This window comes from Apostichopus japonicus, chromosome 8, assembly GCF_037975245.1.
Source record: "Apostichopus japonicus isolate 1M-3 chromosome 8, ASM3797524v1, whole genome shotgun sequence".
In the NCBI taxonomy this organism is placed as follows: Eukaryota; Metazoa; Echinodermata; class Holothuroidea; order Aspidochirotida; family Stichopodidae; genus Apostichopus; species Apostichopus japonicus.
This window is the reverse complement of record NC_092568.1, coordinates 38,195,679-38,204,891: the sequence shown is the minus strand read 5'-3', so window position 1 is coordinate 38,204,891 and position 9,213 is coordinate 38,195,679. Positions and strand designations below refer to the sequence as shown.

The following is a 9,213-nucleotide window of genomic DNA, read 5'->3' as shown; positions in this document are numbered from 1 at the left end:
AATTTTAGACCACTTTAGGCTTCCCATGAGCAGCGTACGAACACTATGTTAAGAGGTTTGTTCACAAGTCGGACGAACGTAGCTAGCTTCAGACTCTCAGTACGGTGAGTGTGCGTGCGTGCGTCAGTCATCGGGGCAATCATATCCGGGCGTATATGCTACCATATAGCTTCTCAAGTCATATAACACAATGTACATTGTTTAGTTTAATGGGATAAGTAACCATATAGGTGGTCTAGAGTTGAATATTCAACTTTGCAAAATAAGTCTCGGGGCGGGCGGGTATAAAAAGCTTAAATTTCATCTTTCTAATGTCTACGACCATATCACGTTGAATATACCGGTTCTCGTCCGATCACCGAAGTCAAGCAGCGTCGAGCCTAGTCAGTACTTGGATGGGTGACCGCCTGGGAATACTAGGTGCCGTAGACTTTTTCATTTTTCCTCACCCACAACCGCACCCCTTTCTTTCTTTATTTCTTTGTCACTATTGTTTTATCCTGTCATTGTTATGAAAAGTTTTTCCCCCTCCCAACCCCCCCCCCCCCACCACCACCACCGTTGAAGACATTGACTTGCCATGATATACCACTATTGTTGTGTCCTGTCATTGCAATCACAAGTTTTTCTCCAGCTCCCTTTAATTCGAGACAAGTGTATCATTAGGGCTATATATCATTCCGCATGCATGCACGCTGCACGAGTGTTCTCCCTCAGGAAAAGTGCCGAAAAGAAACAGGAGAACATCTTTCTTGATATGTTCTCAAACAAAATCTCTCGTTTTTTGTGGCTTGGATGTCGGAGTACACAAAGGGAAGTAAATGTGATGCAGAAATTAGGTCGATTGAGGCAATTTTAGACCACTTTAGGCTTCCCATGAGCAGCGTACGAACACTATGTTAAGAGGTTTGTTCACAAGTCGGACGAACGTAGCTAGCTTCAGACTCTCAGTACGGTGAGTGTGCGTGCGTGCGTCAGTCATCGGGGCAATCATATCCGGGCGTATATGCTACCATATAGCTTCTCAAGTCATATAACACAATGTACATTGTTTAGTTTAATGGGATAAGTAACCATATAGGTGGTCTAGAGTTGAATATTCAACTTTGCAAAATAAGTCTCGGGGCGGGCGGGTATAAAAAGCTTAAATTTCATCTTTCTAATGTCTACGACCATATCACGTTGAATATACCGGTTCTCGTCCGATCACCGAAGTCAAGCAGCGTCGAGCCTAGTCAGTACTTGGATGGGTGACCGCCTGGGAATACTAGGTGCCGTAGACTTTTTCATTTTTCCTCACCCACAACCGCACCCCTTTCTTTCTTTATTTCTTTGTCACTATTGTTTTATCCTGTCATTGTTATGAAAAGTTTTTCCCCCTCCCAACCCCCCCCCCCCACCACCACCACCGTTGAAGACATTGACTTGCCATGATATACCACTATTGTTGTGTCCTGTCATTGCAATCACAAGTTTTTCTCCAGCTCCCTTTAATTCGAGACAAGTGTATCATTAGGGCTATATATCATTCCGCATGCATGCACGCTGCACGAGTGTTCTCCCTCAGGAAAAGTGCCGAAAAGAAACAGGAGAACATCTTTCTTGATATGTTCTCAAACAAAATCTCTCGTTTTTTGTGGCTTGGATGTCGGAGTACACAAAGGGAAGTAAATGTGATGCAGAAATTAGGTCGATTGAGGCAATTTTAGACCACTTTAGGCTTCCCATGAGCAGCGTACGAACACTATGTTAAGAGGTTTGTTCACAAGTCGGACGAACGTAGCTAGCTTCAGACTCTCAGTACGGTGAGTGTGCGTGCGTGCGTCAGTCATCGGGGCAATCATATCCGGGCGTATATGCTACCATATAGCTTCTCAAGTCATATAACACAATGTACATTGTTTAGTTTAATGGGATAAGTAACCATATAGGTGGTCTAGAGTTGAATATTCAACTTTGCAAAATAAGTCTCGGGGCGGGCGGGTATAAAAAGCTTAAATTTCATCTTTCTAATGTCTACGACCATATCACGTTGAATATACCGGTTCTCGTCCGATCACCGAAGTCAAGCAGCGTCGAGCCTAGTCAGTACTTGGATGGGTGACCGCCTGGGAATACTAGGTGCCGTAGACTTTTTCATTTTTCCTCACCCACAACCGCACCCCTTTCTTTCTTTATTTCTTTGTCACTATTGTTTTATCCTGTCATTGTTATGAAAAGTTTTTCCCCCTCCCAACCCCCCCCCCCCACCACCACCACCGTTGAAGACATTGACTTGCCATGATATACCACTATTGTTGTGTCCTGTCATTGCAATCACAAGTTTTTCTCCAGCTCCCTTTAATTCGAGACAAGTGTATCATTAGGGCTATATATCATTCCGCATGCATGCACGCTGCACGAGTGTTCTCCCTCAGGAAAAGTGCCGAAAAGAAACAGGAGAACATCTTTCTTGATATGTTCTCAAACAAAATCTCTCGTTTTTTGTGGCTTGGATGTCGGAGTACACAAAGGGAAGTAAATGTGATGCAGAAATTAGGTCGATTGAGGCAATTTTAGACCACTTTAGGCTTCCCATGAGCAGCGTACGAACACTATGTTAAGAGGTTTGTTCACAAGTCGGACGAACGTAGCTAGCTTCAGACTCTCAGTACGGTGAGTGTGCGTGCGTGCGTCAGTCATCGGGGCAATCATATCCGGGCGTATATGCTACCATATAGCTTCTCAAGTCATATAACACAATGTACATTGTTTAGTTTAATGGGATAAGTAACCATATAGGTGGTCTAGAGTTGAATATTCAACTTTGCAAAATAAGTCTCGGGGCGGGCGGGTATAAAAAGCTTAAATTTCATCTTTCTAATGTCTACGACCATATCACGTTGAATATACCGGTTCTCGTCCGATCACCGAAGTCAAGCAGCGTCGAGCCTAGTCAGTACTTGGATGGGTGACCGCCTGGGAATACTAGGTGCCGTAGACTTTTTCATTTTTCCTCACCCACAACCGCACCCCTTTCTTTCTTTATTTCTTTGTCACTATTGTTTTATCCTGTCATTGTTATGAAAAGTTTTTCCCCCTCCCAACCCCCCCCCCCACCACCACCACCGTTGAAGACATTGACTTGCCATGATATACCACTATTGTTGTGTCCTGTCATTGCAATCACAAGTTTTTCTCCAGCTCCCTTTAATTCGAGACAAGTGTATCATTAGGGCTATATATCATTCCGCATGCATGCACGCTGCACGAGTGTTCTCCCTCAGGAAAAGTGCCGAAAAGAAACAGGAGAACATCTTTCTTGATATGTTCTCAAACAAAATCTCTCGTTTTTTGTGGCTTGGATGTCGGAGTACACAAAGGGAAGTAAATGTGATGCAGAAATTAGGTCGATTGAGGCAATTTTAGACCACTTTAGGCTTCCCATGAGCAGCGTACGAACACTATGTTAAGAGGTTTGTTCACAAGTCGGACGAACGTAGCTAGCTTCAGACTCTCAGTACGGTGAGTGTGCGTGCGTGCGTCAGTCATCGGGGCAATCATATCCGGGCGTATATGCTACCATATAGCTTCTCAAGTCATATAACACAATGTACATTGTTTAGTTTAATGGGATAAGTAACCATATAGGTGGTCTAGAGTTGAATATTCAACTTTGCAAAATAAGTCTCGGGGCGGCGGGTATAAAAAGCTTAAATTTCATCTTTCTAATGTCTACGACCATATCACGTTGAATATACCGGTTCTCGTCCGATCACCGAAGTCAAGCAGCGTCGAGCCTAGTCAGTACTTGGATGGGTGACCGCCTGGGAATACTAGGTGCCGTAGACTTTTTCATTTTTCCTCACCCACAACCGCACCCCTTTCTTTCTTTATTTCTTTGTCACTATTGTTTTATCCTGTCATTGTTATGAAAAGTTTTTCCCCCTCCCAACCCCCCCCCCCCACCACCACCACCGTTGAAGACATTGACTTGCCATGATATACCACTATTGTTGTGTCCTGTCATTGCAATCACAAGTTTTTCTCCAGCTCCCTTTAATTCGAGACAAGTGTATCATTAGGGCTATATATCATTCCGCATGCATGCACGCTGCACGAGTGTTCTCCCTCAGGAAAAGTGCCGAAAAGAAACAGGAGAACATCTTTCTTGATATGTTCTCAAACAAAATCTCTCGTTTTTTGTGGCTTGGATGTCGGAGTACACAAAGGGAAGTAAATGTGATGCAGAAATTAGGTCGATTGAGGCAATTTTAGACCACTTTAGGCTTCCCATGAGCAGCGTACGAACACTATGTTAAGAGGTTTGTTCACAAGTCGGACGAACGTAGCTAGCTTCAGACTCTCAGTACGGTGAGTGTGCGTGCGTGCGTCAGTCATCGGGGCAATCATATCCGGGCGTATATGCTACCATATAGCTTCTCAAGTCATATAACACAATGTACATTGTTTAGTTTAATGGGATAAGTAACCATATAGGTGGTCTAGAGTTGAATATTCAACTTTGCAAAATAAGTCTCGGGGCGGGCGGGTATAAAAAGCTTAAATTTCATCTTTCTAATGTCTACGACCATATCACGTTGAATATACCGGTTCTCGTCCGATCACCGAAGTCAAGCAGCGTCGAGCCTAGTCAGTACTTGGATGGGTGACCGCCTGGGAATACTAGGTGCCGTAGACTTTTTCATTTTTCCTCACCCACAACCGCACCCCTTTCTTTCTTTATTTCTTTGTCACTATTGTTTTATCCTGTCATTGTTATGAAAAGTTTTTCCCCCTCCCAACCCCCCCCCCCACCACCACCACCGTTGAAGACATTGACTTGCCATGATATACCACTATTGTTGTGTCCTGTCATTGCAATCACAAGTTTTTCTCCAGCTCCCTTTAATTCGAGACAAGTGTATCATTAGGGCTATATATCATTCCGCATGCATGCACGCTGCAGCGAGTTCTCCCTCAGGAAAAGTGCCGAAAAGAAACAGGAGAACATCTTTCTTGATATGTTCTCAAACAAAATCTCTCGTTTTTGTGGCTTGGATGTCGGAGTACACAAAGGGAAGTAAATGTGATGCAGAAATTAGGTCGATTGAGGCAATTTTAGACCACTTTAGGCTTCCCATGAGCAGCGTACGAACACTATGTTAAGAGGTTTGTTCACAAGTCGGACGAACGTAGCTAGCTTCAGACTCTCAGTACGGTGAGTGTGCGTGCGTGCGTCAGTCATCGGGGCAATCATATCCGGGCGTATATGCTACCATATAGCTTCTCAAGTCATATAACACAATGTACATTGTTTAGTTTAATGGGATAAGTAACCATATAGGTGGTCTAGAGTTGAATATTCAACTTTGCAAAATAAGTCTCGGGGCGGGCGGGTATAAAAAGCTTAAATTTCATCTTTCTAATGTCTACGACCATATCACGTTGAATATACCGGTTCTCGTCCGATCACCGAAGTCAAGCAGCGTCGAGCCTAGTCAGTACTTGGATGGGTGACCGCCTGGGAATACTAGGTGCCGTAGACTTTTTCATTTTTCCTCACCCACAACCGCACCCCTTTCTTTCTTTATTTCTTTGTCACTATTGTTTTATCCTGTCATTGTTATGAAAAGTTTTTCCCCCTCCCAACCCCCCCCCCCACCACCACCACCGTTGAAGACATTGACTTGCCATGATATACCACTATTGTTGTGTCCTGTCATTGCAATCACAAGTTTTTCTCCAGCTCCCTTTAATTCGAGACAAGTGTATCATTAGGGCTATATATCATTCCGCATGCATGCACGCTGCACGAGTGTTCTCCCTCAGGAAAAGTGCCGAAAAGAAACAGGAGAACATCTTTCTTGATATGTTCTCAAACAAAATCTCTCGTTTTTTGTGGCTTGGATGTCGGAGTACACAAAGGGAAGTAAATGTGATGCAGAAATTAGGTCGATTGAGGCAATTTTAGACCACTTTAGGCTTCCCATGAGCAGCGTACGAACACTATGTTAAGAGGTTTGTTCACAAGTCGGACGAACGTAGCTAGCTTCAGACTCTCAGTACGGTGAGTGTGCGTGCGTGCGTCAGTCATCGGGGCAATCATATCCGGGCGTATATGCTACCATATAGCTTCTCAAGTCATATAACACAATGTACATTGTTTAGTTTAATGGGATAAGTAACCATATAGGTGGTCTAGAGTTGAATATTCAACTTTGCAAAATAAGTCTCGGGGCGGGCGGGTATAAAAAGCTTAAATTTCATCTTTCTAATGTCTACGACCATATCACGTTGAATATACCGGTTCTCGTCCGATCACCGAAGTCAAGCAGCGTCGAGCCTAGTCAGTACTTGGATGGGTGACCGCCTGGGAATACTAGGTGCCGTAGACTTTTTCATTTTTCCTCACCCACAACCGCACCCCTTTCTTTCTTTATTTCTTTGTCACTATTGTTTTATCCTGTCATTGTTATGAAAAGTTTTTCCCCCTCCCAACCCCCCCCCCCACCACCACCACCGTTGAAGACATTGACTTGCCATGATATACCACTATTGTTGTGTCCTGTCATTGCAATCACAAGTTTTTCTCCAGCTCCCTTTAATTCGAGACAAGTGTATCATTAGGGCTATATATCATTCCGCATGCATGCACGCTGCACGAGTGTTCTCCCTCAGAAAAGTGCCGAAAAGAAACAGGAGAACATCTTTCTTGATATGTTCTCAAACAAAATCTCTCGTTTTTTGTGGCTTGGATGTCGGAGTACACAAAGGGAAGTAAATGTGATGCAGAAATTAGGTCGATTGAGGCAATTTTAGACCACTTTAGGCTTCCCATGAGCAGCGTACGAACACTATGTTAAGAGGTTTGTTCACAAGTCGGACGAACGTAGCTAGCTTCAGACTCTCAGTACGGTGAGTGTGCGTGCGTGCGTCAGTCATCGGGGCAATCATATCCGGGCGTATATGCTACCATATAGCTTCTCAAGTCATATAACACAATGTACATTGTTTAGTTTAATGGGATAAGTAACCATATAGGTGGTCTAGAGTTGAATATTCAACTTTGCAAAATAAGTCTCGGGGCGGGCGGGTATAAAAAGCTTAAATTTCATCTTTCTAATGTCTACGACCATATCACGTTGAATATACCGGTTCTCGTCCGATCACCGAAGTCAAGCAGCGTCGAGCCTAGTCAGTACTTGGATGGGTGACCGCCTGGGAATACTAGGTGCCGTAGACTTTTTCATTTTTCCTCACCCACAACCGCACCCCTTTCTTTCTTTATTTCTTTGTCACTATTGTTTTATCCTGTCATTGTTATGAAAAGTTTTTCCCCCCTCCCAACCCCCCCCCCCCCCACCACCACCACCGTTGAAGACATTGACTTGCCATGATATACCACTATTGTTGTGTCCTGTCATTGCAATCACAAGTTTTTCTCCAGCTCCCTTTAATTCGAGACAAGTGTATCATTAGGGCTATATATCATTCCGCATGCATGCACGCTGCACGAGTGTTCTCCCTCAGGAAAAGTGCCGAAAAGAAACAGGAGAACATCTTTCTTGATATGTTCTCAAACAAAATCTCTCGTTTTTTGTGGCTTGGATGTCGGAGTACACAAAGGGAAGTAAATGTGATGCAGAAATTAGGTCGATTGAGGCAATTTTAGACCACTTTAGGCTTCCCATGAGCAGCGTACGAACACTATGTTAAGAGGTTTGTTCACAAGTCGGACGAACGTAGCTAGCTTCAGACTCTCAGTACGGTGAGTGTGCGTGCGTGCGTCAGTCATCGGGGCAATCATATCCGGGCGTATATGCTACCATATAGCTTCTCAAGTCATATAACACAATGTACATTGTTTAGTTTAATGGGATAAGTAACCATATAGGTGGTCTAGAGTTGAATATTCAACTTTGCAAAATAAGTCTCGGGGCGGGCGGGTATAAAAAGCTTAAATTTCATCTTTCTAATGTCTACGACCATATCACGTTGAATATACCGGTTCTCGTCCGATCACCGAAGTCAAGCAGCGTCGAGCCTAGTCAGTACTTGGATGGGTGACCGCCTGGGAATACTAGGTGCCGTAGACTTTTTCATTTTTCCTCACCCACAACCGCACCCCTTTCTTTCTTTATTTCTTTGTCACTATTGTTTTATCCTGTCATTGTTATGAAAAGTTTTTCCCCTCCCAACCCCCCCCCCCCCCCCCCCACCACCACCACCGTTGAAGACATTGACTTGCCATGATATACCACTATTGTTGTGTCCTGTCATTGCAATCACAAGTTTTTCTCCAGCTCCCTTTAATTCGAGACAAGTGTATCATTAGGGCTATATATCATTCCGCATGCATGCACGCTGCACGAGTGTTCTCCCTCAGGAAAAGTGCCGAAAAGAAACAGGAGAACATCTTTCTTGATATGTTCTCAAACAAAATCTCTCGTTTTTTGTGGCTTGGATGTCGGAGTACACAAAGGGAAGTAAATGTGATGCAGAAATTAGGTCGATTGAGGCAATTTTAGACCACTTTAGGCTTCCCATGAGCAGCGTACGAACACTATGTTAAGAGGTTTGTTCACAAGTCGGACGAACGTAGCTAGCTTCAGACTCTCAGTACGGTGAGTGTGCGTGCGTGCGTCAGTCATCGGGGCAATCATATCCGGGCGTATATGCTACCATATAGCTTCTCAAGTCATATAACACAATGTACATTGTTTAGTTTAATGGGATAAGTAACCATATAGGTGGTCTAGAGTTGAATATTCAACTTTGCAAAATAAGTCTCGGGGCGGGCGGGTATAAAAAGCTTAAATTTCATCTTTCTAATGTCTACGACCATATCACGTTGAATATACCGGTTCTCGTCCGATCACCGAAGTCAAGCAGCGTCGAGCCTAGTCAGTACTTGGATGGGTGACCGCCTGGGAATACTAGGTGCCGTAGACTTTTTCATTTTTCCTCACCCACAACCGCACCCCTTTCTTTCTTTATTTCTTTGTCACTATTGTTTTATCCTGTCATTGTTATGAAAAGTTTTTCCCCCTCCCAACCCCCCCCCCCCCCCCCACCACCACCACCGTTGAAGACATTGACTTGCCATGATATACCACTATTGTTGTGTCCTGTCATTGCAATCACAAGTTTTTCTCCAGCTCCCTTTAATTCGAGACAAGTGTATCATTAGGGCTATATATCATTCCGCATGCATGCACGCTGCACGAGTGT

The 9,213-nt window shown here is 44.0% G+C and overlaps 11 non-coding genes across 11 annotated transcripts; all 11 read left to right on the top strand.

Moving 5' to 3' along the window:
• Positions 1–313: 313 nt before the first annotated feature.
• LOC139972313 (5S ribosomal RNA) lies at positions 314–432 on the top strand. Its single transcript, XR_011794744.1, has one exon. It is a non-coding gene; the product is annotated as a 5S ribosomal RNA (ribosomal RNA).
• Positions 433–1,164: 732 nt separating this feature from the next.
• On the top strand, positions 1,165–1,283 carry LOC139972312 (5S ribosomal RNA). Its single transcript, XR_011794743.1, has one exon. It is a non-coding gene; the product is annotated as a 5S ribosomal RNA (ribosomal RNA).
• A 731-nt stretch (positions 1,284–2,014) lies between these two features.
• Positions 2,015–2,133, top strand: LOC139972311 (5S ribosomal RNA). Its single transcript, XR_011794742.1, has one exon. It is a non-coding gene; the product is annotated as a 5S ribosomal RNA (ribosomal RNA).
• A 731-nt stretch (positions 2,134–2,864) lies between these two features.
• On the top strand, positions 2,865–2,983 carry LOC139972310 (5S ribosomal RNA). Its single transcript, XR_011794741.1, has one exon. It is a non-coding gene; the product is annotated as a 5S ribosomal RNA (ribosomal RNA).
• Positions 2,984–3,712: 729 nt separating this feature from the next.
• LOC139972309 (5S ribosomal RNA) lies at positions 3,713–3,831 on the top strand. The gene has a single exon (XR_011794740.1). It is a non-coding gene; the product is annotated as a 5S ribosomal RNA (ribosomal RNA).
• A 731-nt stretch (positions 3,832–4,562) lies between these two features.
• LOC139972308 (5S ribosomal RNA) lies at positions 4,563–4,681 on the top strand. Its single transcript, XR_011794739.1, has one exon. It is a non-coding gene; the product is annotated as a 5S ribosomal RNA (ribosomal RNA).
• Positions 4,682–5,409: 728 nt separating this feature from the next.
• LOC139972307 (5S ribosomal RNA) lies at positions 5,410–5,528 on the top strand. Its single transcript, XR_011794738.1, has one exon. It is a non-coding gene; the product is annotated as a 5S ribosomal RNA (ribosomal RNA).
• A 730-nt stretch (positions 5,529–6,258) lies between these two features.
• LOC139972304 (5S ribosomal RNA) lies at positions 6,259–6,377 on the top strand. Its single transcript, XR_011794736.1, has one exon. It is a non-coding gene; the product is annotated as a 5S ribosomal RNA (ribosomal RNA).
• Positions 6,378–7,106: 729 nt separating this feature from the next.
• On the top strand, positions 7,107–7,225 carry LOC139972303 (5S ribosomal RNA). The gene has a single exon (XR_011794735.1). It is a non-coding gene; the product is annotated as a 5S ribosomal RNA (ribosomal RNA).
• A 734-nt stretch (positions 7,226–7,959) lies between these two features.
• LOC139972302 (5S ribosomal RNA) lies at positions 7,960–8,078 on the top strand. The gene has a single exon (XR_011794734.1). It is a non-coding gene; the product is annotated as a 5S ribosomal RNA (ribosomal RNA).
• Positions 8,079–8,815: 737 nt separating this feature from the next.
• On the top strand, positions 8,816–8,934 carry LOC139972301 (5S ribosomal RNA). The gene has a single exon (XR_011794733.1). It is a non-coding gene; the product is annotated as a 5S ribosomal RNA (ribosomal RNA).
• Positions 8,935–9,213: the final 279 nt, after the last annotated feature.